This window comes from Oryx dammah, unplaced genomic scaffold (assembly GCF_014754425.2).
Source record: "Oryx dammah isolate SB20612 unplaced genomic scaffold, SCBI_Odam_1.1 HiC_scaffold_10, whole genome shotgun sequence".
Lineage (NCBI taxonomy): Eukaryota > Metazoa > Chordata > Mammalia > Artiodactyla > Bovidae > Oryx > Oryx dammah.
This window is the reverse complement of record NW_024070194.1, coordinates 55,890,679-55,914,398: the sequence shown is the minus strand read 5'-3', so window position 1 is coordinate 55,914,398 and position 23,720 is coordinate 55,890,679. Positions and strand designations below refer to the sequence as shown.

Here is a 23,720-nt window from a genome sequence, read left to right as displayed (position 1 = left end):
ACACACAAATATCTGTATGTGATATATGTATATATAATTAATAAAGGAAATTTTTATTAAATAGAAAATTTCCATCAATAAGCACTATAATTGTTAGTACTTATTTATGGAATCATTAAGTGTTCTCTGCTGCTGCTACTGCTGCTGCTAAGTCGCTTCAGTCGTGTCCGACTCTGTGCAATCCCATAGACGGCAGCCCACCAGGCTCTGCTGTCCCTGGGATTCTCCAGGCAAGAACACTGGAGTGGGCTGCCATTTCCTTCTCCAATGCATGAAACTGAAAAGTGAAAGTGAAGTCACTGAGTCGTGTACAGTTTGAAACTATAATGTTCATATATATTTTGTAGTGAGGAACCATACAAATAATATTTTTTAAGTGTGTTTGTATTAATTAATTAACTATTTGGAATGAATCAACTGCTTGCATATATAGCATCATTTGGGATGTGTTGGTCCTTCCTGTGAAATAGGAATAATTATCTTTTGCCATTTTATAGAGCACAGAGAGGTTAAGTAACTTGAGCAAGGTTACACAGCTAATAACTGCTGGTGCTGGAACACAATATTAAAAACAGACTGTAAATTGTTAAATACAATGATATTAAATAAGAAAAGGCACTAATGCCTGCTATAACTATTTACGTAAGACTTATTTACATAAGTCTATGATCAAAGACTTGTTCACTTTCTTATTAAGTCAGGATGATAAAAGCTTTGAGAATATTATTCACTAAACTTACATTTAATCTGAATCACACAAGTAGAACATGGCACACCGTAAATTTCTGTATTAAGTTCAAATATTTTTTCATTTTTACAAAGGAGAAATATTATGAAATGTATGTATAAAACTTACATTCTTTAAGAAAATGTAAATATATATATATTAATAATATAAGAGGCCAGGACTTCCCTGGTGGTCCAGTGATTAAGACTCCATGCTGCCATTGCAGGAGGCATGGGTTTGATCCCTGGTTGGGGAACTAAGACCCCACATTCATCAAGGCAAATCCAAAATAATAATAATAATAATACTTAATCCTTAAAAGTTTTCCACATGGTATATGTTAGATATCATTGATGTTATGAATGATTTTCCTTAGAAATAGCCGTAAGATTTTATTTATCTTTTAGCAAGTACCTACTGACTTCTGACAGTACCAGTGACTGTTCTGAGTACCACTGGTCAAGAGGCAGTTAAGATCCAGCCTCCTAAATAAGGACTTCCCTGTAGCTCAGTTGGTAAAGAATCCATCTGCAATGCAGGAGACCTGGGTTTGATCCCTGGATTGGGAAGATTCCCTGGAGAAGGAAATGGCAATCCACTCCAGTACTCTTGCCTGGGAAATCCCATGGACAGAGGAGCCCAGCAGGCTACAGTCCATGGGGTTGCAAGAGCAGGACATGACTGAGCAACTAAACCAGCAGCACCTTCTAAATAAGAGCCAATTTGTCCCCACCTGAGGAACAAGTCATTTCCGTGTTATTACTGAATAAAGGCACGCCTTATGTGACAGGAGTATCCATTTAGTTTTACTTTGTGGCAATGTCTGTATTTCAAAAGACTCAAAAGAAGTAGAAGTATTTCTCATCTGTAGATAGAAAAAGAGGGAGATCTCCAAAAGTCATTGAGGTAATTTTCTTCCCCCCAACCCTCATTTAAGTGGGTTAAAAAGGAAAAAGCAGGGGCAAAAAATATAGACTCTTGAAAAAGAAAAAAAATGATAACTTTCAAAATAACAAGATTGGACAATACCTTATTGTAGAAGTAAGTCTAAGAGGTTCTTTTGTATGTTTTTAATAATGGAGGAGACTTGGAGATATGTGAGAACTGTATGATAAGAAACTGGGAGTTTCTTCAAAGAAATAAGATGAGGTGTAGCTGGAACCTCAGAAGAAGATCTCTTGTTAGATAAAATTAGAAACAGTTATTCCTCTGAGACAGGAGGGATACAAAGTTGTAGTTGGAGAGTATTCTTTTAGGGGTGAAACGTTCTCTGCTATTGATTCATTTCTCCCCATGGTTTCAGAATCTAAGGGAAAAGGGAATTCAGGGGAGAAAGCAGGGAACATTGAAGCTGTTTTTCCTTGAGGGCATCTGTTTACCAAGAAAAACTTGTACTAACTTTTTTTTTTTTTAAGCCACACGGCACAGGGAATCTTCTCCATCCAGGGATCGAACCCATGTCCCCTACAATAGGAGTTAAGAGTCTTAACTACTGGACCAAGAGAGAAGTCCCATACTAACAGTTTTAATCATAAGACAGACAGAAGTGAAGTGGAGATTTTGTCCCACTGGGAGTCACAAAGGAGACTATGCAGGGTCACCCACGATCCACCCTCAGGACAGGGGGAGCCTAAAATCTCACCCTCCATCAAGGGGGCTTCAGGGACTAACTAACTGCAACAAGCCCAAGAAATGTCTAGTCTGTACTTCCTGCAGAACAAAAGGCTCCCAGATAAAAAGTCTCAGACCCCTCAATGAATGGAGAGAAACAAATTGGCAAATATGGGGGTAAATCTAAAGTACTGCCCATACCAGTGACAGTAAAAGCCTGTGAGTTAATAGCAAACAAGACAGAAGTAAAATAAATGACAAATAAGAACGTTGAGAAGAGATTAAAGGATTTAAAGTGTTCTAAAATTCATGCATTGGTTCTGGAGGATGGTGCAGTATTAAAATTAAATTTTTATATAGATTGCAATAATATATTAAAAAACAGAGTCAAATTTATGGACACTAAGTTTCAAAAAGTAAAATGATTGAAAATAGCTAATTCTAAAGAAAACAATAAAAGAGAGGTAAGGAAAATTGAACAGCTTTGATAAGTAGAAAGCACAAAAATGATTAATCAAACCAACTGTATCAACAATAGCAAAAAATACCAGTGGATCCAGTCCTCTAGATAAAGGACAAACATTATTAGCAAAGATTTTCTTTTTAAAGATCTCATCATCTTCTGCCTTATTAAAACATAACAAAACACACTGGGGAAAAAAAGGATTTAAAAAAAAATAGTATAGCACTAAATAGCCATTAAAAACCTGCTAAACTTCTATTGTGTGTAGTAAGTCCCTTCACTTTCTTAATCTTTGCGACTCCAAGGACCCCAACTCTCCAGGCTGCTCTGTCCATGGGATTCTCCAGACAAGAATACTGGAGTGGGTTGCCATACCCTCCTACAGGGCAATGAATCTTCCTGACCCAGGGATCAAACCCACGTCTCGTACATTTCTTGCACTGGCACATGGTTTCCAAGCACTGCTTGGAAACTTTTATTAATAGGAGACAAAATAGACTTTAACCAAAACAAAAAATGTTTCAAAAATAAAATGAGGAATTTAGTAAAGATAAAATTTAATGTACCTCAAAACAGAGCTCAAAATGTATAAATAAAAAATTGACAAAACAGATAAAACAACCAAATTAAAAGATTTTAGCATATTTCCATCAGTAGTTTTGAGAACAAACATTAGTAAAAGAAATGTGGGAACACAATTAACAAACATTGTCCAAAGACAGTAGAGAACAGAATTCTTCATCCAAGACCTGCAGAATGCATTCTTTTTGAACATATGTAGAACAGTTATAAAAACTGACCAGTTTCTGGACCACAGATCAACTTTTAAGACACTTCAAATTGAAATAATATAAAATATATCCTATATTCTAAGAATACAATTTAATTAAATGAAAATCAATTATGAAAACTAGAAACCTTCCTATATGATTGAAGATTAAGAAATACAGTTCTAAAAACTCATTGATTCAAATAATATGAACAATAATATTTTGAACAGAACAATAAATGCATATCTAAATTTATGGGATGTAATCAAAATTATGGGCTTGTTAGTGCACATATTAAAATGAAATATAGTTAAAAATTAAACACTTATCTCAAGAAGTTAGAAGAATAACAGAAAGAGAAGCAAATAAACTCAGTGAAAGGAGAGGAAAGGGAATATAAAAGGTAAGGACAAAAATCAATAAACTAGAACTTACACAATTAATAAGTAAAATCAATAAAGTAAAAAGATGTTTTTTTGAAAGGCTGATAAAATTGAAATGCCTCTAACAATATTGTGCAAGGAAGACAAGTGCAGGCAAAATGTCTATTTCAGAAATTTATAAAGGAACACCTGGCAAATATTGAAAACACTCAAGAGGTAATGAAAAGACATGAAGAAAACCTTTATGCCAACATTTAACAAATTCAATGAAATGAAAGTGTTCCTTAAAAAAGAAAAAAACTGCACAACTTAGCAAAATTGACCCAAGAAAAAATAGAAAATCTGATTAGTAAAAAAAAAAACAAGAAGTTTAACTCAGTATTCAAAAACCTTCCCCCAGACTAAACTCTAGGCTTCAGTTCAGTTCAGTCGCTCAGTTGTGTCCACCTCCTTGTGACCCCATGAATCGCAGCATGCCAGGCCTCCCTGTCCATCATCAACTCCCAGAGTTCACTCAAACTCATGTCGAGTAGGTGATCCCATCCAGCCATCTCATCCTCTGTCGTCCCCTTCTCTTGCCCCCAGTCCCTCCCAGCATCAGTCTTTTCCAGTGAGTCAACTCTTCTCATGAGGTGGCCAAAGTACTGGAGTTTCAGCTTCAGCATCATTCCCTCCAAAGAAATCCCAGAGCTGATCTCCTTCAGAATGGACTGGTTGAATCTCCTTGCAGTCCAAGGGACTCTCAAGAGTCTTCTCCAACACCACAGTTCTAAAGCATCAATTCTTCGGCACTCAGCCTTATTCACAGTCCAACTCTCACATCCATACCTGACCACAGGAAAAACCATAGCCTTGACTAGACGGACCTTTGTTGGCAAGTAATGTCTCTGCTTTTGAATATGCTATCTAGGTTGGTCATAACTTTTCTTCCAAGGAATAAGCATCTTTTAATTTCATGGCTGCAATCACCATCTGCAGTGATTTTGGAGCCCCAAAAATAAAGTCTGACACTGTTTCCACTTTTCCTCCATCTATTTCCCATGAAGTGATGGGACAAGATGCCATGATCTTCGTTTTCTGAATGTTGAGCTTTAAGCCAACTTATTTACTATCCTATTTCACTTTCATCAAGAGGCTTTTGAGTTCCTCTTCACTTTCTGCCATAAGGGTGGTGTCATCTGCATATCTGAGGTTATTGAGATTTCTCCTGGCAATCTTGATTCCAGCTTGTGTTTCTTCCAGTCCAGCGTTTCTCATGATGGACTCTGCACAGAAGTTAAATAAGCAGGGTGACAATATATAGCCTTGATGTACTCCCTTTCCTATTTGGAACCAGTCTGTTGTTCCATGTCCAGTTCTAACTGTTGCTTCCCGACCTGCATATAGGTTTCTCAAGAGGCAGGTCAGGTGGTCTGGTATTCCCATCTCTTTCAGAATCTTCCACAGTTGATTGTGATCCACACAGTCAAAGGCTTTGGCATAGTCAATAAAGCAGAAATAGATATTTTTCTGGAACTCTCTTGCTTTTTCCATGATCCAGCGGATGTTGGCAATTTCATCAGAGGCTTTTTACAAATAATGAAAGCATAAATGAATCAACTCTAATACAGATGAGAAAAGACAAACAGGAAATATCCTGTGCCTCATTTTCTGAGGCTAACATAAACCTAGGAACTAAAATCCAATAAGAACAAGAGCATAAGGGAAAGGAAATTACAATATAATTTCATGCAATTCATAAGAAGAGAGCTTTCCAGGTGGTGCTAGTAGAAAATAATGTGCCTGCCAATGCAGGAGATGTAAGACACAGGTTCTATCTTTGGGTTATAAAGACGCCCTGGAGGAGGAAATGGCAACCCACCCCAGCATTCTTGCCTAGAGAATCCCATGGACAGAGGAGCCTGTCGGGCTACAGTCCATAGGGTCACAAAGAGTTGGACTTGACTGAAGCAAATTATCACGCATGTATATAAGAATAGGAGCATAAAAGCTTAAATGAAAGGATAGTAGAATTAAGAATACATTTTTTAAAAGAATAATATCGTGATCAAGGCAGGTTTACCCTAGGATGTATAATTGTTTTCACATTAGAATATGAGTAGATATATTTATCATTGAATGTTGAAAGTAAAAATCAATAAGTTATCTCAATATATACTGAAATTTCTGATAAACAAAACCCATCCATTGTGCAACTCAAATCCAAAACCTCATAGCAAACACAAATTAAAAGGAACTACTTCCTATAGAGTTTATCTATAAAAACCTTCAAACTAACATTATACCTACTTTTAAAACACTGACAGTATTCATTTGAGGAATGAAAAGAAAAATAAAGGTGTGTAATGCCACCATTTCACCTCAATATTGTATGTAAGTCTTACCTAGTGCAATAGTCTCCACCTCCTCCAATCTAAAAAGAATAATGAAAAAAGAGCAAAAATGTGCAAGAGAATTCACAGAAGAATTATTGTTAGTATTAGTAAATTAGAATTCAATATTATAATTATCTAAATATTAGATCCAGAATTAGAAATTATTGATTTTAATAAGATTATCACAAAATAAGTGAAAGTTGCTCAGTCATGTCTGACTCTCTGTGATCCTATATACTATACAGTCCATGGACTTCTCCAGGCCAGAATACTGGAGTGGGTAGCTTTTCCCTTCTCCAGGGGATCTTCCCAACCCAGGGATCAAACCCAGGTCTCCCTCATTGCAGGCAGATTCCTTACCAGCTAAGCCACCAAGGAAGCCCAAAGAATACTGGAGTGAGTAGCCTATCCCTTTTCCAGGGGATCTTCCTGGCCCAGGAGTCAAACTGGGGTCTCTTGCATTGCAGGTGAATTCTTTACCAACTGAGCTATCAAAAATTAACAAACAAAAATCCACTGCTTATCAGAGAATGCTAAAGGGGCAATTACTACAACTTTTATGATAGTAGCAAAAAAATTAAAGAATTATGTGCAAGACTTCTATGCAAAAACACTATACAATATCATTAAGAGAAATTAAGACCTATATAAACTGATACATAAACCGTATTCACATTGAAAGACTTCCTTGTTTATTCCAAAACTATTATTTCAAACTATGCTGCAGATTCAGAAAAATTACATTGAAAGTAATTTACATTGAAATTCATTAATTTTTACTTTTTTTTTTAATGGAACTTGATAAACTTTTCCACAGTTTTTATGGACATGCAAAGGACCAAGACTATCTAAGACATTCTTAGAAAAGAAAAACGCATGAAGGACTGCCTTTGCACATACCTAGTCTTCTATACTTATAAAGCCATGTATCTAAGAAAGTACAGATTTGCCTCGGAGAATAAAAAACTGAGGAGAATGTTAAATTTATATTTTGAATTTAGATCTCTCTCTGAAACTACAGACTCAAATCTCTGCATTTTTTCATTATTTCCAGTTGGAAGCCCAATGAACGACTCAAACTCAATACATCTGGTATTGGATTTCTAATTATCTTCCCCAAAACCCAACCAGACTCACTCTTACTCACCCTTTTCTTTTGTACAATGTAACAATCTATTTGTGTATTCTATTGGCTCTACTTTTAAAATATGCAGCATTTGACCTCATTTGTCTACCTCCATTGGAACCATCTGTTTCAAACTATAATCATATGTAATGTGTACCAGTACAATATCCTCCTAATTAATCTTCCTGCTTCTCTTCTTACCCCAGCCAGTAGGATCCTACAAATGTAAATCTTATTGTTCAAGATGATGCAATGCTTCCTAAAGACCTTATAATGGCCTAGAACCCAACATAATCTGTCCCTCATTAACTCTGTGACCTCAGTTCCCACTAAGATGGCTGTGACTCACTTTGAGACCACCACGCTGGTCTCCTGGCTTTCTCTTTGATCTTGCTAGGCATACATTGGCCTCCTAGACTTTGCACTGGCCAATCCCTCTTCCTTGGAGTAACACACTGCTAACTTTCTAAACTTCTTCAACTTTTTAATGTTACCTTTTCAAAGTGTTTGCTTTGACCATTCCAATATAAACTGATACCTTTTTCCATTCCAGGATTACTTTGTCTTTTTTTGCATAATGTGTTCAGTCACTCAGTCTTGTCCAGGTCTTTGCGACCCCATCGACTGTAGCCCCCCAGAATCCTCTGTCCATGGGATTTTCCAGGTAAGAACACTGGAGAGGGTTGCCATTTCCTTCTTTTTCATAATACTTATCACTTTTTAAAAAACAATTTATTTACTTTGCCCATTCTTATCTGATTCTCCCTACAAAAATATAAAATCAATAATGACAGGAGATCTTATTCTGTATTGTTTACTGATGAATAACCAGAGATCAAATTGCCAACATCTGCTGGATCATGGAAAAAGCAAGAGAGTTCCAGAAAAACATCTATTTCTGCTTTATTGACTATGCCAAAGCCTTTGACTGTGAGGATCACAATCAACTGTGGAAAATTCTGAAAGAGATGGGAATAACAGACCACCTAACCTGCCTCTTGAGAAACCTGTATGCAGGTCAGGAAGCAACAGTTAGAACTGGACATGGAACAACAGACTGGTTCCAAATAGGAAAAGGAGTACATCAAGGCTGTATATTGTCACCCTGCTTATTTAACTTCTGTGCAGAGAACATCATGAGGAACGCTGGGCTGAAAGAAGCACAAGCTGGAATCAAGATTGCCAGGAGAAATCTCAATAACCTCAGATATGCAGATGACACCACCCTTATGGCAGAAAGTGAAGAGGAACTAAAAAGCCTCTTGATGAAAGTGAAATAGGATAGTAAATAAGTTGTCTTAAAGCTCAACATTCAGAAAACAAAGATCATGACATCTTGTCTCATCACTTCATGGGAAATAGATGGGGGAAAAGTGAAAACAGTGTCAGACGTTATTTTAGGGGGCTCCAAAATCACTGCAGATGGTGATGGCAGCCATGAAATTAAAAGAGGCTTACTCCTTGGAAGAAAAGTTATGACCAACCTAGATAGCCAACAAAGGTCCGTCTAGTCAAGGCTATGGTTTTTCCAGTAGTCATGTATGGATGTGAGAGTTGGACTGTGAAGAAAGCTGAGTGTCAAAGAATTGATGCGTTTGAACTGTGGTGTTGGAGAAGACTCTTGAGAGTCCCTTGGACTGCAAGGAGATCTAACCAGTCCATTCTGAAGGAGATCAGCTCTGGGATTTCTTTGGAGGGAATGATGCTAAAGCTGAAACTCCAATACTTTGGCCACTTCATGCAAAGAGTTGACTCATTGGAAAAGACTTTGATGCTGGGAGTGATTGGGGGCAGGAGGAGAAGGGGACGACCGAGGATGAGATGGCTGGATGGCATCACTGACTTGATGGACGCGAGTCTGAGTGAACTCTGGGAGTTGGTGATGGACAGGGAGGCCTGGCATACTGTGATTCATGGGGTTGCAAAGAGTTGGACACGACTGAGCAACTGAACGGAACCGAACTGAACTGAACATGTACCTAGAACAGTGCCTGGCACATAGAACATTCTATCTATTTTGAAGTGAATAGCATCCCTTAGATAAAGAATAATATATAATATAAAGTCAGAATTTAATTGTGGTGGGGAAAAAATGGACTTTTCAATAAGTAGGGCTGATACTTGGGAGTCCATTTGGGGAAAAAAAGTACAATTGATCCCAACCTCACATTAGCCACGAAAAAGCAACTCCAGGACTATTGAATACCTAAGGATGAACAACAGAACAATGGAACATTTACAGTATAAGATGCAAGAGTATCATCATTTCTAGATGCTACACAGAAAGCTCTAGTTACAATGTCAAAGATGGAGAGATTCCTAGCTTTAAAATAAGGATATTCTATTAATCAAAAGTCACCATTAAGGGAGTAAAAAGGAAAGCCACCAACTCAGAGATTATATTTGTTTTATATAAAAATAACAATGGTTTAGTTTCCAGTATTTATAAATAACTTCTACACATAAACATGACAAGTCACGAGAAAACTGGCCAAAAGTTGAACAGACTGGACAACCCCCACAGCCCAAGGAGGCTATTGTATCACCACAGCCCTGGCAGGCTTCCAGAAATCCAAGCTCCCAGTCCATCAAAGCTACAGGCAATTCTCATTGCCCTGGGTACTTCCTATGGCCCCAGGTTCCAGGCAGACTCCTGCAAACCTGAGCTTTCAGCTGTACCTAGTGTGGGGCTGGCCCCTGCTGAGTTAGCCTCCAAACTAGCTCCTATGAACTCAGACTTCCCACTTGCCCCAGCACCAGATTGGTCCCCAAGAGTGTAGCTTTCAGGCTGGCTCGCACAGACCAAAGTTGCTCTCAGCTCCAGTGCCACACAGGCCCCTATGATGTTGGTTTCCCACTGGAGTCTCACAGACAGGCTCATGTCTCAGCTAGCAACAGGTGGACCAGCAGGCCCAGTCTCAAGGTGGACTCCAGCAAATCCAAGCTTGCAGCCCACATTAGTACTAGACCAACCTCTAATAAAACCAGATAATTACCCACACCACGGGTCCCTAGCATTTGGTAGGCTCCTGTGGACCCAAATTTCAAGTCAACCCCTGCAGACCCAAGCAAAAGGCTTGCCCCTGTAGACCCAAGTATGCAATACTAGGCTTGACCACCTGCTAATGCAGGAACTAGACCTTCCCACCAATGGATTTCAGTAGCAAGCCTGCCTGATAATACCACCAAACAACCCATTCAGAGTTTCTGAATGGATTAGTGAAGGGATTTGCTGGCCAAAGCCAATCTGTGAAGACTGGAAGAGATCCCTACTTCCTCAAATGTTCATGGACCATTGCAAAGCCACAAGAATCATGAATAATCAAGGAAACATGACACTAAGTAAGTAAGTAAAGTCACTCAGTCGTGTCCGACTCTTTGTGACCCCGTGGACTGCAGCCCACCAGGCTCCTCAGTCCATGGGATTCTCCAGGCAAGAATACTGGAGTGGGTTGCCATTTCCTTCTCCAGGGGATCTTCCCAACCCAGGGATCGAACCCGGGTCTCCTGCATTGGAGGCAGATGCTTTAACCTCTGAGCCACCAGGGAAGCCCACTAGCATTGGAAACTAATACAGGTCCAATGAATGACCCTAAAGAAATGGACATGTATGTCTGTCCGACAAAGATCAGGGACGTGGACCTGAACCCGGGCAAACTCCAAGAGACAGTGAGGGACAGGGAAGCCTGGCATGCTGTAGTCCATGGGGTCATAAAGAGTCAGACACTACCTAGTGGCTAAACAACAACAACTGACAAACAATTCAGAATAATCCTCTAAACTTCAGTGAAACATAAGAAAATGCAGATAGACAACTAAGTGAAATTGGAAAAACAATGAATAAACAAAACAAGAAGAAACAGAAAGTATTTTTACAGAGAGTATTTTTACAGAGAGTATTTCTTAGAGTTGAAGAATATAACGACTGAACTGAATATTTCACAAAGAACATACAACTCAATAGTGAAAAAACACAAATAGTGTGGTTAAAAAATGGGCTGAAGATCTGAATAGGCTTATTTCCAAGGAAGACATACCAATGGCCAAAAGGTACATGAAAAGATGCTCAACATCACTAATTACAATATAATTATGTATCATTACTAATATACATAAGTATATATAGAATGGGCTTCCCCAGTGACTCAGTGGTAAAGAATCTGTCTGCAATGCAGAAGCTGCAAGAGACACAGGTTTGATCCCTAGGTCAGGAAGATCCCCTGGAGAATGGCTTGACAATTCAGCATTCTTGCCCAGAGAATCCCATGGACAGAGTTCATAGGATCGCTAAGAGTTGGACATGTCTGAAGCAACTTAGCACACACGCATGCATGCACATATATAGAACACGTGGAATATATATGTAGTAAATTATCGATAATCAGCAAAATGCAAATTAAAGTCCTATAATATGCAATTACCTGCTACTAAAAGTTGGCCAGGATGCAAAGTGGCTCTCATTAGTGTTTGTGAATGTTTAAACAAGTATAAGCACCTTGGGAATCTGTTTGTTATTATTCAGGAAATTTGAAGATACACTCACTTGAGTTAGCAATTGAACTCTTGGGAACAAAGCCTAGAGAAACACTTGCATATGCTCACCATGCAAAGCGTAGGAGAACGTCCATATCTGCATTTCTCATAAGTAGCCTGGTGGAGAATAATGCATGTGAAGACATTATTGCTGGAGATTCTTGAGGGTGACATTGGAAAAGAAACGTCAACGGCTACAGCTTCTGCTATTTGTGATCCACCAAAATTGTTTTTGCTACAAAATAAACCACACACAAAAAATGACACTTTATATGACATTTAGGTCTAAGGTCAGTGGCACTGAATATATCCACATCATAGTCCAACCATCATCACACACTTCCAGAACTTTTTTTGTGTTCCCAAATTGAAACTCTGTACCCATTAAGCAATAACTCCCCATTCCACCCAGACCCCTGTCTCTATGAATGTGAATATTTTAGGCAACTCATATAAGTGGAATCACATGATATTTGTCCCTTTATCTCTGGCTTATATCACTTAGTATAATATCTTCAAGGTTCATCCATTTTGTATTAAGTGTTAGAATTACCTTTCTTTTACTTATCTCATTGTATGCTATCAATGTATGTATATGAATAAACCTTTTATTTATCCATTCATCTATCAATGGACATTTGGGTTATTTTGGCTATTATGAATAATGCTGCTATGAAACTGGGTGTACAATTATCTGAATCACTTTTGGGTACGAAACTAGAAGAGGAATTCCAGGATTACATGGAATCCTATGTTTAGTATTTTTGAGGACGTGCCATACTGGTTTCCATAGTGGCTGCACTATTTTACATTCCCACGAGCAACACACAAGGACACGAAAGCCATATTAATAGCTGTAGGGTAGAACTTCATTGTTTTTGTTTGCATTTCCCTAATATCAATCTATTTTTGAGTGGGAAAATTTACTATCCCCCAACCACTGCCCCTCGCCTTGTACCATTACTCCTTTCCTTTTTTAAAGCAAGTCACATTGTCAGTAGCCAAATGACTCCAGAATCTTCTGAGCAGATTTCCCCCTGAGTCTGTGGCACTTAATCAAAATAGGCATTGCATGGCTAGCCAAAGAAAAAGTTTCAATTTATTCATACAATGTCACAGCATGTATGATAACTCTGCTTAGGTGCCTCCTCTAAGGTGTGAAATGTCATCTATTAAAGGGAGAAGAGTAACCCTTTTTTACTCCAAGTTGTTGTCCTGCACACAGAGCAAGTGAAAGGCATTGGAAAACCTCTTAAGGATTCAAGATTTTTTTGACCTTAGCTTGAAAATAAAAAAGAATTAGGGAATATTTTCTTACTGGTTCAGAGCCAAAGACTCTTGGCCAGAACAATTCTGTGGAGTTCCTTTCAGCTGAACGTGAGGCTGAGCCTCCGGTAAAGGTCCCAGAGTGCAGAGGACATAGTGAGTCGAACACCTCTCATCAGCTGTGCGCCCATTCAGAGGCAACCCGGAGGAGGCTGTCACCTTGAACCTGATCTAGCGTAGAAAAGGTGACCAGGAGTGATGCTAAGGGAGAGTGTCCCCTCAGTCCAGCAGGCAGGGGTTATGAGCTGTAACCTTCTTATCAGTTTACTTTAAAACTCTAATAGAAGTCAGTACATTTATAAAACAGTTAAGTCTAGTTTCCTTCTTGGGGAAAAAAAAAGTGCCAAAGAATTTTAAGCTTTTCTAGCAACACCTTAACTCATAGCCAGATTAAATTTCTTTCCTTCATACATTCCCCGAGGCATCATTATAATGAAAAAGTAGGCACCAGAAAAACACTTAACCCAGTTGTGTCTGGAGAAAAAGTCACTTTCTAGATGACCCATGTAAAAATCTCCACACATTTTATTCTAATCACAGCTCTGCGAGCCAATCTCATCTCCAGTGGATACTAGTGAACTACTGCCCTCTAAAGGTCATGACCTTGGGCACCAGTCAGTGTTTATCATTAAAAACAAGACTGAAATAATACTGATGGCTTTCAGGAGTCTGAGGCTCGAAAGCTGCAGAAGTGTCCCCCCTGGTCCCCTCCTGTTCCTCTGCAGATATATATATACTCATGAGTGTCACTCATTTCATTTTCTCTATTGTCGATCTTTAGGTTTTCATAACATTTCCCTCCTCAGCCAACTTATCTCTTGGATTTTCTCATTCATTCTGGACTAAGCCCTTTCTTCCTTCTTCCTGTTCTCAGGAGGAGAGGAGATAAATACTAACAGGGCTTTGAGGCTGAGCTGGGGTTGGAGGGATGCTATTGTTTAATTCTACTTCGATGGCTGTGTCCCTCAACAGACTTGAGGGAGGGTAAGGACTGTCACAATTGCAAATGTTTCCTTTGGGCCAAGACCAGTGTTTGGCATCTGTTAGGTTGTTGTTAAATTATTAAGTAAATTACTTCTGTAAGAAACAAAATGTTGTTCAGTTTTCTGGTGCTTTTGCCATATAGTTATTTACTTTTCCTTTTAGACTGTTTCTTAAAATGTTCACATTATGATACATTAAGTCCTCTACATACAAATGAGTTCCATTCTGAGAGAGTGTTCTTCAGTATAATTTGTTCCTAAGTCCAATGAAGTCAGCCTAGATACCCAACTAACACAACTGGCCACGTACTACTGTACTGTCATAGGTTTATAATTTGTTCTTGTCTATGAAAGTTTATGTGTAGAGGACTTGCTGTACTTCTTTTTTCTTCTATTGTCTTCAAGTGCTCTTCATTTTAGCTGACTGTTTGCTTTGGCATTCCTTACCCTATGTTATTTTCACACTTCCTGAGAGTTTTCCTGTGGCATCACATTTGGTAACCATTATGATTTGCAAATTTGTATACACAGGCCATCTTACATTTCCACGTGATTAAACGGGCAAATAGTTCAGCTCTAGATTTGCCCTTTAGAACAAACTGATAGAGAAACTAAGAACAGAAAATACATTAAAACCTCTTTCACATAGTATTGTCTCAGGAAGGACCCACATCCATGGGAATTAACTTTGACACAGGAAATCAGGTTTGGGAGGATATGGATGTGATTCATTATATGGTCACATAGATGCTTATCAATGAAACATTTTGTCTTAGAGCATCTTTTGTTTTCAATAAACTTCCTTTCAGGTTTCTTATTTTGGTTTTCATATCTATCTTATGTGGTAGCTACAACACATTCAAACATCCTTATTTCACAGATAAAGGTACTGAACACAAAGATGTAGGTACATCTTCTCTATGAGCACCTAGTGTATTGCCTTATGTGTAGTTAATACTCACCACAGGCTTCCCTAGTGACTCAGCTGGTAAAGAATCTGCCTGCAATGCAGGAAACCTGGGTTCAATCCCAAGGTTGGGAAGATCCCCTGGAGAAGAAAATGGCTACCCACTCAGTATTCTGCCCTGGAGAATTCCATGGACGGTATAGTCCAAGTAGTCACAAAGAGTCAGACACAACTGACTGGATTTCACTTTCACTTTGGGCTTCCCAGTTAGTGCAGTGTTAAAGAACCCATCTGCCAATGCAGGAGACGCATGAGATGGGGGTTCGATTCCTGGGTCAGGAAGATGCCCTAGAGGAGGACATGGCAACTCATTCCAGCATTCTTGCCTGGAGAATCCCATGGACAGAGGAGCCTGCCAGGCTATAGTCCATAGGGTCACGAAACGTCAGACACGACTGAACAACTGCACACGGCTTGGCCTCTAAGGGTTTATTCACATATCAACAAACATGATTTACTCCTATTGTCATACCAGATATCTTACTTGGTGTTGGAAATACAAAAAAAATAATACAAAATAAATAAATAAAAATAATATCATTTTCTCTTAAAGCGATCATAGCCTATGAGGAAATTGATAAAAATGACATCATAAGAATGCCTTTTAAACTATTACTATTCATTGCGTGTGTGGTGGAGTACACTGTCCTATTGAGGGAATCATAAAGATTTTGTTGTTAGGTTGCATGCCCTTGGTAGGGAAAACCCCAGTTGAAAACTGAAGAACAGTAGGCAAGACATAAAAAATACTCCTTAACCTCAACCTGGCTCACTGAATCCAGAGACACAAGGTCAATCAGTTGACCAGGAGTGAAGGAATGTTCAGTTCAGTTCAGTCACTCAGTCGTGTCTGACTCTTTGTGACTCCATGGACTGCAGCACACCAGGCCTCCCTGTCCATCACCAACTCCCAGAATTCACTCAGACTCACGTCCATTGAGTCAGTGATATTATCCCACCATCTCATCCTGTTATCCCCTTCTCCTCCAGCCTTCAATCTTTCCCAGCTTTAGGGTCTTTTCAAATGAGTCAGTTCTTTGCATCAGGTGGCCAAAGTATTGGAGTTTCAGCTTCAACATCAGTCCTCCCAATGAACACTCAGGACTGATCTCCTTTAGGATGGACTGGTTGGATCTCCTTATAGCCAAGGGACTCTCAAGAGTCATCTCAAACACCACAGTTCAAAAGCATCAATTCTTCGGCACTCAGCTTTCTTTATAGTCCACCTCTCACATCCATACCCACATGGATAAAGAGAAGTGCACGAAGGGAAAAAAAACTTCTCAGTTTTTACTATGTTCCATGTTGCTTCATTTTGGAGAGTTCATCCATTTTCTTCTTTTATTTATTCTCTAAATATTACCAGGTCTTTCATTGGCCCAACATAACCTAGTTTTGTTCTCATTTCTTTGGCTGACTATCTTACAAAGTAATCTGATTTTTTACAACAACTTTTGTCACCTGTTTGAGGAAATCAAGTGTGAGCTCCATCTCTTGATACTATATCATGCTGCCATTCTTTGTTGCCTATTAAGGTGATAATGTCTCACTGAAGAAGAAATACCTTTTTTTCCCAACAGAGATGATGCTTGGGAAAGGTCAATTCTTTTCTGTGGAAAACTGCTAAAAATCCAAATTCACAACTCACTTTACCTAGAGTCAGAATGTCTCCTCCATAAAAACCCAGACTGTAAAGAATCCAAATGAAAGTGGGCTTAGAACCAGGAAAAATGTTACAAATCTGCCAGGGAAGCCACTGTGAGCATGATTCGTATGAGTCATGAAACCAAATAATAATAATAGAACTTTCTCTTGGTAGAACTCTTTATTTTTCAAGGCCTTTTTATATGTTTCTAGCTTGTTTGCAGATCTATTGTTCAAGGGAGGTAAAACAGATATGGGGATATTAAATTGCCAGGCAGGGAAATGCAGATGATTTGCATAAAATCCAATAGTCAGCTAATAGCAGGACCAAGACTATTTTCCTTTCAGGCAATATCTGTGTGGGTTTTTTTTTTTTTTTTTTTTTTCTCTTTCTCTAGTTAGACCAGTTGGAGCCAGGAAGCTGACATCTTATACCAAACTGCTATCCCTTTTGGTAACTCTACAAAGTGGTTTTGGCTTTTTTTTCCCCAAACTCTTTAACAAAAATATCTACCCTTTTCTACTTCAAGCATTAAAATTAACAGTAAGCAAAATTACCCACAACATATATTTTAAAATCCAGATAAATATACTGATTTTTATATTTAAACTTGCCAATTATACAATTAATGCCTGAGTAGGAAGAACTGCCACGTCTGAATTCCTGAAGTCATATGATACATTCAGACACTACAATGACCGTGCAGTTTTGGAATGTATGAATGGTCCATAAATTTAATTTTGAAAGAACTCAATACAGGAAAATATGTTGCTTGTGAAGGCATTTTCCCACTGCTAAAATACATAAAATAGAATATATAAATAGCTTTTCTAACATTCAGGTTGGTATGTGATGTCAAAGTGTTAATGTTTATTGTGATAATGAATGAATAAATACAATTCTACTTCCAATGACAGAGGAAACACAGGATGGCACATCTTCAATGGTTGATTGAGGCTGGTTTTAAAAATTAAGCATGCACCAAAATGATGAAATTTCTTCCAACAAAAGCCATTTCTTTTAAAGCTCATATCCAACCTCTCCCTTCTCTCTCTCATTGCCAACTTCTAACCCCTTCTTCCCATCTCACCCCCTGATTCTCCTTGATAAGAGAAAAAGAGTAGGATCATTAAAGGACATTTCTGAAAATAAATTGGCATTACTTCTTTGCTCTTAGGCTGAATTCTGACTCTCCAGAACTGAAAAATTATTCCCCTCTCATTCTTTATACCTCAGCAAAGCTCTGTTTTCTGACCTGCTGGTTCTGGCATTGTCCAAACACATCAAGGCCTGGTGGTCTGGCACTCTTGCCTGGACTAGAAACTGTTATGGAGTGTGTTTTCCACTTATTTTTCCTCTTGTAGGCAGCTCTTACCATACTTTATTAAAAGAACTACTCAAAGTGAGGGGTGTGTGTGTGTGTGTGTGTGTGTGTGTGTGTGTGCGTGTGCGTGTGTGTCTGTGTTTCCTCTATCTTTAATGCTATGGATGAAAAGAAAAGAATTTGAGACCCGTGAGCACGGCTGGTATCCAGAGGATTGCTATAAAAAAGAAAGACAGTGGCTGAGAATCAACAGAAAGCCTCCATCTTCTCCAGGTGTCATAACCACAAGTGCCTTCTTTGCTGCTGAGAACCTGTGGCAGCCGTAACGTGTGAGAGATGATCACTGTGATTTTTGACTAATCAGTTTTAGATCATGGGAATGAGGTCATTGCCAGTGCAATACTATGAATTTTAATATTTACTGCTCTCAATTTATGTGTCCCTGAACTACAGTTGCTTCTTGACTTCAAATGACTACCAAGGGGGAATGTCCATTGGTCACACAATCCATCTTTCCTTCACATTCTCACTGCTTGAGTTGTTTGTACTCAAAACTCTCATTTTTTTTAATTACTAAAAATCATCATTCCTGCCCTATTTTCACACTGTTGTAGTGTGACAGCTTCATAGGCTAACTCAAATGTGGTTTGCTTTGAAATGTAAATTTCATAATTTTATGTTTGTACATTGAGATATATTAAAATGTTCTCCTACAGAAAGATTTAATTTGGTACAAGAAATACTCTCTGGGGAAGAAAAAGAAAACATTATCCTCATTTTAAAGAGAAGGGGACTACGGCTTAGATAATTCAAGATACAATTTTTGATTTAGATACCATATTCTAAAGCCATCTACTTTCTGCACAATCACACAATTTGTACTAAAATATTTGTGTAACAATGACAAACCTACTGTTGGTTAAACTTGCCTTTTTCAAAATAAGCATGGTAAGATGTAAGAAAGCTGTAGGATCCAACATCAGAAATGGAGACATTTACTCTCTAACATCTCTTAGTTGGATCAGTGAAGCATGAAAATTGCAAACAGGTTCTCTTCAGGGACAGAACATAATAAAACGTTACATGAGGACACTCTGTTCCATGGTGGGTGTGTCAGAGAAGACAACCAATATTTATTTTCAGCCAGTGTTGTGCTAGTCCCTTATACATCCTTTCATCTCCTTCCTGCCATAAATTTGTGAGTAGACTATCAGCCCCATTTTTAACAGATGTATGTGCTGATGCTCCAAGAGGTACTTCTCATTCTTAGGGTCACACAAATAAGAACTGCCAGACTCAGATTGGAACTCAATTATTTTGACTCCAAGGTCAGCACCTGTAGAACAGATGATGTAGGCAGAGCAGTCTGACGACGTAGGCAGAGTAGTCTAGAGTAGTTGGACAAAACATGTGGAGAAGGGTTCAGTTCAGTTCAGTTCAGTTCAGTCGCTCAGTCGTGTCCGACTCTTTGCGACCCCACGAATCACAGCACGCCAGCCCTCCCTGTCCATCACCAACTCCCAGAGTTCACTCAGACTCACGGCCATCGAGTCTGTGATGCCATCCAGCCATCTCATCCTTGGTCGTCCCCTTCTCCTCCTGCCCCCAATCCCTCCCAGTGTCAGAGTCTTTTGCAACAAGTCAACTCTTCGCATGAGGTGGCCAAAGTACTGGAGCTTCAGCTTCAGCATCATTCCTTCCAAAGAAATCCCAGGGCTGATCTCCTTCAGAATGGACTGGTTGGATCTCCTTGCAGTCCAAGGGACTCTCAAGAGTCTTCTCCAACATCACACTTCAAAAGCATCAATTCTTCAGCACTCAGCCTTCTTCACAGTCCAACTCTCACATCCGTACATGACCACTGGAGAAACCAGAGCCTTGACTAGACGGACCTTAGTTGGCAAAGTAATGTTGGCCACCTGCAAAAAATGCCATCAGTGCCATGTTTCCCTCCTTGGGTCCGATATCTCTGGTTGCCATCAGCATGCCCATGGCACATATCCATGGTGGGAAAACTGGGACCCAAAAGGGTCTCTTTTGATGTTTTGATCCTTTAAGTATATATATTTAATTTCTTTATGGTTAGGGACTCTCTTAGATTATATTGAACTCTTCTCAATATTTGACCATAGAAGAAACAGTTTAGCCATATATTTGATTCTTGATTCCAGTGCTTGTTTACTTTTTGCTATTGGCTGGGAGAAAAGTAAAAATTATTAGTATCAGGATGTTTTGAAAGCAGTCAGAGTTATAGTAGAATCTGAAGTATTAAAGTGAGGTTAGAAAAAAGACATATTTTGACAGCATGAACTAAAAATCAAGAAAAACTTGATGAGATAATCAGGGTATGTTAGTAGAAAGGCCACAGAAACAACATGGGAGACCTTGGCTTCTCTAATTTCCATGGAACCAGTGAAGTTTTCACTAAAGTATCTAATGGAAATAAGAAAATCTTTCAATTCAACTAAAATCCATCTTTTTTATGAATGCTGTTGCAGCAACTTTAGACACTGAAATATTTTCCAACAATTTCTCCTGTGAAACTCCAATAGCTCCTGAGATAAATCACGAGCTCTGTACCCACCCAGAAATAATAACAGAAAAGGACCAGAAATAATAACAGAAAAGGACCAAAAATTCATACTACTAAAACAAATAAAACCCCTTTTTCCATGAAAAAAAAATTTCTAGCTAACTTATGTCTCTGTGGAAAAAATTTATCTGAAGTAAACAATCTCTAATATTTCCTTAAACATATTTTATAATCTCAATTGTAGCGTCAGGCATTTCAATCCCCAAAATGCCGATGATTAACTAATTTCCTAAGTATTTACTATACGTAATATAGTAACAAAATTGTTTTACTAAGTTGTGCATCTTAACAATAATTGTTAGGCTTTTAGAAACTGCCCAAGAACTGTAGGGCCCTCTGTTTCCCTGGGGTTTCCCTGGGAGCTCAGCTGATAAAGAATCTGCCTGTAATGCAGGAGACCTGTGTTTGATTCCTGGGTCAGGAAGATCCCCTGCAGAATGCTACCCACCCAATATTCTTGAGCTTCCCCAGTGACTCAGATGGTAAAGAATCTGCCTGCAATTCGGGAGACCTGTGTTCGATCCCTGGGTCAGCAGAGTCACCTGCAGGAGGGCATGGCAACCACTCCAGTATTCTTGCCTGAAGAATCCCATGAACAGAAGATCCTAGCAGCCTATAGTCCATGGGGTCCAAAAGAGTAATACACAACTAAGTGACTAAGCACAGCACAGCACACCTTCTTCCCTGACTGTCAACTATCCTCTCAAATAATCTGTCATATGCTTTTGAAGAATACATTGTGCTGAGTGTATCCACACACCCAAACATGTAAGCTCTAACGTTTCAACTTTAAGTTAAAACTCTTAGAATTGAAATCAGTGTGGTCTGAAGTACTTTACACATTCATGATGAAGGATGCTTCAAATTTTTAGATAAAATTAGTAGTCAGTATTAATTCTCATTGTCAACGTGCTCAGAACCATACTACTTGCTTCATGTGTATGTTTTTATTAAACCCTTGCTACAATCTTATACAGTAGGAACAGTCATTATCCCACTTATATCATCAAGGAAACTAAGAGTCCATGAGTTTAACCAAGTTACCTAAGGTACAGTTTGGACCAATGCTGTTCTGACTCTAGAGGCTAAGTTCCTGCACATTTCAATATATTGTTAGAAGAACAATTATACTAAAGTTTCTGAACAAGGGCCAGGTCCCAAAGCATAAAGATACAATTACAGAATATCATCACTATCAACTGAGTGCTCTATTAAACTGGGTCTCTGTACAGTTCTATGAAGACCTACATGACCTTCTAGAACTAACTCCCAAAAAGGATGTCTTTTCATTATAGGGGACTGGAATGCAAAAGAAGGAAGTCAAGACATACCTGGACTAACAGGCAAATTTGGCCTTGGAGTACAAAATAAAGTAGGACAAAGGCTAATAGAGTTTTGCCAAGAGAACATACTAGTCATAGCATAGGCCTCTTCCAACAACACAAAAGAAGACTCTACACATGGACATCACCAGATGGTCAATACCGAAATCACATTGATTATATTCTTTGCAGCCAAAGCTGGAAAAGCTCTATATAGTCAGCAAAAACAAGACTGGGAGCTGACTGTGGCTCAGATCATGAACTTCTTATTGCCAAATTCAGACTTATATTGAAGAAAGTAGGAAAAACCACTAGACCATTCAGGTATGACCTAAATCAAATCCCTTATGATTATACAGTGGAAATGACTAATAGATTCAAGGGATTAGATCTGATAGAGTGCCTGAAGAACTACGGACAGAAGTTTGTGACATTGTACAGGAGGCAGTGAACAAAACCATTCCTAAGAAAAAGAAATGCAAAAAGGCAAAATGGTTGTTTCAGGAGGACTTATAAATAGCTAAGAAAAGAGAAGCAAAAGGCAAAGGAGAAAAGGAAAGATATACCCATTTGAATGCAGAGTTCCAAAGAATAGCAAGGAAAGATAAGAACTTTCCTCAGAGATCAATGCAAGGAAATAGAGGAAATTAATAGAATGGGAAAGACTAGAGATCTTTTCAAGAAAATTAGAGATACCAAGGAAATATTTCATACAAAGATGGAAACAATAAATGACAGAAATGGTATAACCTAACAGAAGCAGAAGATATTAAGAGGGGTGGCAACAATATATAGAAGAACTATACAAAAAAGATCTTCATGACCCAGATAATCACGATGGGGTGATCACTCATCTAGAACCAGACATCCTGGAATGCAAAGTCAAGCAGCCCTTAGGAAGCAGCACTATGAACAAAGCTAGTGGAAGTAATGGAAACAGCTCCAGTTGAGCTGTTTCAAATCCTAAAAGATGATGCTGTGAAAGTGCTGCATTCAACATGCCAGCAAATTTGAAAAACTCAACAGTGGCCATAGGACTGGAAAAGGTCAATTTTCATTCCAGTCCCAAAAAGAATGCTCAAACTACCCCACAACTGCACTCATCTCACACTCTAGCAAGGTAATGCTCAAAGTTCTCCAAGCCAGGCTTCAACAGTATGTGAACTGTGAACATCCAGATGTTCAAGCTGGATTTAGCAAAGACAGAGGAACCAGAGATCAAATTGCCAACATCTGTTGGCTCACTGAAAAGGCAAGAGAGTTCCAGAAAAATATCTGTTTCTGCTTTATTGACTACGCCAAAGCCTTTGACTGTGTGGATCACAATAAACTGTGGAAAATTCTGAAAAGAGATGGGAATACCAGACCACCTGACCTGTCTCTTGAGAAACCTGTATGCAGGTAAGAAAGCAACAGCTAGAACTGGACATGGAACAACAGACTGGTTGCAAATAGGGAAAGGAGTACATTAAGGCTGCATACTGTCAACCCTGCTTATTTAACTTACATGTAGAGTACATCATGAGAAACGTTGGGCTGGAAGAAGCCCAAGCTGGAATCAAGATTGTTGGG

At 38.8% G+C, this 23,720-nt stretch overlaps 1 non-coding gene across 1 annotated transcript; it reads right to left on the bottom strand.

Moving 5' to 3' along the window:
* Nucleotides 1–10,932: 10,932 nt before the first annotated feature.
* TRNAW-CCA lies at nt 10,933–11,004 on the bottom strand. The gene has a single exon. It is a non-coding gene; the product is annotated as a tRNA-Trp (tRNA).
* Between the last annotated feature and the right edge of the window lie 12,716 nt (nt 11,005–23,720).